General features: G+C 43.7%; 2 pseudogenes; one reads left to right on the plus strand and one right to left on the minus strand.

The window, feature by feature from the left end:
• Positions 1–438, plus strand: part of LOC107672720 (probable ATP-dependent RNA helicase DHX34) — a 5,187-nt pseudogene extending 4,749 nt beyond the window's left edge.
• Positions 439–2,388: 1,950 nt separating this feature from the next.
• Positions 2,389–5,838, minus strand: part of LOC107668724 (sprouty-related, EVH1 domain-containing protein 1-like) — a 9,346-nt pseudogene continuing 5,896 nt past the window's right edge.

A 5,838-nucleotide genomic window follows, 5' to 3' on the forward strand; every position in this document is an offset into this window, starting at 1 on the left:
TAAAGCAGCACCGCGCTCACAACGCTGCTTTATCAGGCGTTACAGGCATGATGAAATGAAAATGAAACCAATCTGACAAATCACCGCAGAATACCGTCATGCAAAGGAGGGGTTTGGAAAAATTAATCGTTAAACGAATCGTTTGGGTGTCACTGAGCAAGTAAGGTAAAAATAAATTCATATTATAAGACAATGAAAGTGTTTTTTGACCTTGCATGAATGTCAACCTGTTGTTGGGGACTGCCAAAACCAAAATATGAACCTTTCATTACCCATAATAGGGGCACTTTAAGAACTGTTTTCATAACTGTTTCTCTGAACTCAATCTTGATCAAACGCACATGATAATGACTTTCTCTCATAGGTTAGTTACAGTCTGAGGCGTCTGACAGCACTGCCGTCTCAGAACCTGTACATCGGACCGCAACTGGATCCCGAACTGTCTGACCTGTACAGTGAATGTTTATGCACTTTTTGGAGCTGCCCTCACTGTGACCTTTACATGCCCCTGACGCCTTTGGTGCGCATGCAACACGAGGCCACCTGCAGGCTGCCGGAGGAACAGCAGCCTGAGGAAGGTGAGCGGCAGGAAGCAGGATTGTAAAGGCTCAGAATGTGCTTGGATGTCTTACTATAGAGCAGTGCAGTGATGATGTTAGTTTTGTAGGCCAGCCTGGAAGTTAGTGTCACCGTGGTTCCCACAACAAAAACCCAATATGATTATTTCCATGAACACAACTTTTATGAATTTTGAAGCCTAAACATAGTTGCCAGAAGTAAAAACTTCAATAGGCTGTAAATGAACTACACCAGAGATATTCTTTATAAAAGTTAAGACTCGTCCAAGCCCTCCTAAAACGGCTCGTTCTAACACGCCCCCACATATCTACCTCACAATGTGGGTGTTTGCCACCTTATTTCAGGCATTTAGCTAAAAACCCACTGACTTCAGGACAATTCAATCAGAAATGCAAAAATGCTAACTCATTTCCATGTTTTGGCTTACAAAAATACATCATCCCAGTATATTATTTAATTATTGAAAATGAGACATACATAAATAGCTGAAATAAATAAATGTAAAAAAACAAAATGTTTGCTCAGTATTCACAAAAATGTGAAAACATTTTCCACCATGACTTTGTTATCCATAAATTAGGCTGGCTGTAGATTTTGAAAATGATTTGGCAGATACACTGTATTTGAATATCACTAATCAGTTCTGCATAGTAAATGTTTTTTTTTTTTCAGAGTCTAAAAGTGTACAAACGTCCTCATCATCTTCATCAGGTCTGACTAGGGTCCATCATTGTGGCATCTGTAATAAAGACCCGACTCTCACCTCGACGGAGATCCTAAAACACAAGCGCCAGCAGCTGTCCTGAGCTCACACATGGGTACACGCTCACACTTTAAGACCTTTTCTGTCCATTCAGCTCCTCTGTGTTTATATTTTCTCCATTACATTTTCAAATAAATGTGAAAACTCTCTTGATGTAATTCTTCTACTTGCCTTTAATTGAGTCCTGACTGAGGCGCCCCCTTGTGGACAATCAAGAATGCGCGTGGTGATAATTGGCTCCGCCTAGTGGTCAGAGTGATTATTGAATGTATATCAAACAGAACTGTCAGAAATCGTCTGGTTCTTATTTCAAGAAAATTATTTTTTTAACATTATTTTCCTGACAATCAAGCACATCCTCCTCCCAATTCTCTGTAGTTTGTAATTTGGACCACTGTAATACAATTATTTAAATTACATTAATATATAGGTAGTGTTTGTTAAATATAATAATACACAGATTTTCATTTCATTTCTATTGATATTAATTTGAAAAATATTGTCTGCACGGAATTTCCTTTACTCTTAAACAGTAAACTTAACAAACTTACTCCTATACTCCAATTACTTATTGTCGTGAAAATATTAATTTACTTTTCTTTATGCAAAATATAATTTTCTTATGTGTTTCCTTTGAAAATAGGGAGAAATATGACCTAGACATTTCTTCATGAAATTCAGCCTATTCCAACTGGATGTTTGAATGGAGCACAATGCACTATTGCTGTCTTGTGCTCTAATACACCAGACTGATACTGTAGTTATGAGTGACTACTGAATGATGCCGTCCCACAATTAGTGTACATAAACACGATTCAGAGTGCAAACTTTTCATTAAAATATAGAGTTAGGGTTTAATTAATGATACAAACCCACGATATGTAACACCTCAAAGCAGCAAATTGGCACAAAGTCAGAGAAGTAAGACAGCACAGAAAATAAAAACCCATCTCCAAAAATAAATAAAGAATTAGAATAAATATCTCAATAAATATATAAACAGGTAATATTTTCCACTGATTACTTTTCAAACTAATAGACACATACATATTAAAATATGCACATTGGCAGAAATAATCAACCTGGAAAAGAAAATGAGTATTTAGGTACGCCGTTACTTAGAAATTATAGGTTATTGGTTAAATAAATCAAAAGGCACATTTATTAATAGGATGTATGACTAGGGCCCTCAAGGGTGGTCTCATCTCACAAAGTTCTCTTTTTTTCCAGTGCTATTTTTGGGTCTTTTTGTGTTTCCCTACTCGTGTCTAATATTCTGCCCATAAAGAGTGAGTGAGTGAGTGAGTGTGTGTGTGAGTGAGAGAGAATGTTTCACGTCTTCGAAAATGGACTGAAATGAGTCCAGATGGACAATGAAATATAATGCATTTGTGTAGATTGAATGGTCCAGTGGTTCATCTTGCTGTAAAACCCTTTTCTTTTAAAGTGACTCTAATGAGCAGTTAACACAACATTGACGGAGAAACCTCTTGGAGTTTGGACGTTAGTTCTTCCCCATCATAGATATCGTAATTAAGAGGCGTTGTCTTCCTAACTCAAACATTGACTACAGGGCTGTGGTAAGGGCAGCGAGGTAAGACAAGTTTAGGGGAGTTGAAATAGCAGCTTCGAGATATTTAAAGCAATGTTTCTTAACACTTTGAGGTCCAAACCGTTATGCCAGGCAGTGTTTGAACTGATTGGTCTAAATTCTTGCGTCCTTTAGCCAGACAACGAAGTTTTCAGCGTCAAGTCATTTGCCTGTCCACAGTGAAAACAAAATGATATACTGTAACACAGTCACAGCCAGTCAGAACGTAGCTGATGTTTTTGGACCAATGGGATTTCACTGTGGGCGGGGCTACCCAGACAAAATGTCCTGTCACTTCGTTGCTTTTGCGTTGTTTAGCAACACAAAAGCACACACGAGGTGCGTTGTAACTCGTTATAGTTAATGATTGAGTACTTCTCTTGTTGCCATACGGACAGATAAAGTTAAAATGTTGTGTCACACACAACAAGCCTTTGCTCTTTTATTCTTTACTTCTTACTAATAACTAATTGCACTATATTTTTGGTGGTGTGTACAACTACATTTCAAGGCCTCGGTTCACATTTGCTGCGCAAATGTTCGGCAGATTCACGTCTAGATTATCTCTCCACGTTTTTGGTCTATACTTCAAATATAGGCAACATTCTTGTTTGCTGGCAAGTTCAATACAACTATACTCTCTTGACAGAAGAATGAGCATGTATGTGGTGAAAGTGGTGGTTTTGGTGAAACTGCCCTCAATCAGACCGTTCACGTTCCCTGTTCTCAAACAACTAAAAGTGATACGACATCAACATGTTCTCCTTCACAGATATGTTCTGGCCGAACATGCGTGAAAAACCTACCGCAAAGACCATATACAAAACCTCACCACAGCACACAGTCCCCGAAATAAGTCTATCTGCCTTCCTCTCCTCTGGACTTTGAGGTAAAACTCAGTAACTTAGAGGTACAAGGGGAGTGTATTCGTTAACTCAATTGCAAAAAATATCTTTCAGTAGTTCAAGTAAAATTAGATACTCAAAAAAAAGGTCTCATAACCATAGCTATAAACATTTTTCATCTCATATATTCTCCCTAAATTAAATAAAAAATAAAACCCAAGAGAAAAAAAAAAAACAATTGTTTACACATCACTGATCCCCATTCACTCCCCACCTCCCGGAGACGACCCCTGACCCCAACGACCAGCAAATCAGAGAGCGATCTCCCCGAACCCATGCACCCACCGCCGGTACGAGCGTGAAGGGTCCGAGCAGAGAATAGAAAGAGCGGAATGCAGCAGACGGCCTCGGAGGGGGCGAGGGGATATTATCGTGAAGGTTTATGTAGGAGATCTGGCTCTACGGCTGTTCCTCATCTTTGTGCTCCCGTCCCGTCACAATAAGCTCCGCCCACGCGCCCTCCCCCCGTCAGGCCTCATCGCACGGCCTTGTGCTTTCCTCCGCAGCAGCCGCATCTCTCCCCACAGCGCAGGCATACGCGCAGGGGCAGGTAGCAGCACATGCAGGGCACGAAAAGAGACAGCACCAACAGCGCCATCCAGCGGGCGCAGCACAGCACGTGTGGCCGGCCGCCCATCGAGTCCTCGCACGAGCACGGCTCCCAGAACTCGCCCTCGGAGTCCGACATGCAGTGGTAGAGCAGGCTCTCCGCGCACCACACACACGTCCACTGGCGCAAGCAGTGTAGCGCCGGGTCGGGAGCGTCCCGGCAGCGGCCCCGTCCATTCTCGGAGGCGCTGAAGACGGAGCGGCAGTACACGCAGCGCGACGAGCAGGAGGAGGAGCCCTGCGGACAGGAGCTGTCATCGTCCGGCGAGATGGCTTCCCCTCCGCCGGCCCCTCGCTTGCGAGTCCGAGAGCGGGGCGTGGCGAGCGAGGTGTGGATGCAGCAGGGTGAGGGTGAGCCTTTGCCCGTCTCCTGCGGGGAGCCGCTGGCCGACGGCACTCCCGGCACAGCGTTGGGCACGCAGGTGGGCGAAGAGTTGCACTGAGAGCCTTTGGTGTCCAGCATGACGGTGACCTCGCAGCCCGTGGTGCCCACGCCGGCCAGTTCCTTCTCGAAGCGCACCACGCAGAGCTCCGACTTGTCCTGGCCGCCGCCCACCACCACGCCCCCCGTCAGCCCGCCCACCTTGGTCCGTGTAGCACCGGCGCGGCGGGAGTCTTCGTAGGCTGGTGCTGGGCAGGTCGGGTGTGGATCTGTGGTGAGAGAAATTCAAAAATACAATAAATATGCACTTCATTCATACATGGATGGGTGTATTCACACCAAGAAAGTCCGCTAGTTCACTTGCTTTGGTCCGGAACAAATACAATATTGATTTTTTTTTTTGGTGTGGTTTGCTTTCAAACTGCCCCTTTTGCAACTGAGCCAGAAATTGTAAGGGTGTATTCACACCTGTCTTGTTTGGTTCGATTGAATCGAAAGTTCGTTTCCCCTCTTGGTGCGGACCTTTTTGGCAGGTGTGAATACAGCAATCGCACTCGAGTGCGGACCAAACAACCGTACCAAGACCCAGCTGAAGAGGTGGTCTCGGTCCGCTTCCAAACAAACTCTGGTACGGTTCGTTTAAGGTGTGAACATGACCCGACCTCGATCTGACCCAATTGCAGAATTCACGCTCAGAAACAGACAGCTCACGCATATAGTGGTGTTGTTTGCATTTCAGTGGCTTAAATCACTTGTTTTTAAACTCCAATGCATAAAAACGTGTGCAAATGATGAGTTTTTGTGACCATGGTGCACAGCAACATGACACGAGTGCGCTAAATATAGGCTAAAGCTTGATGCAAAGCCCCAGCAAAAGTTAACATGAATGTGTCGGGGGGAAATAGTAAGGAGATATTTTAATTATTTATTAATAAACTAGTGTTCCCTTTCAGTCGGTCACTCCCGACGTCACGTCGGCTGACCGACGAAATTGGGATCTCGCTTAGAG

The sequence above is a fragment of the Sinocyclocheilus anshuiensis genome, unplaced genomic scaffold (genome assembly GCF_001515605.1).
Source record: "Sinocyclocheilus anshuiensis isolate Anshui unplaced genomic scaffold, SAMN03320099.WGS_v1.1 scaffold297, whole genome shotgun sequence".
Lineage (NCBI taxonomy): Eukaryota > Metazoa > Chordata > Actinopteri > Cypriniformes > Cyprinidae > Sinocyclocheilus > Sinocyclocheilus anshuiensis.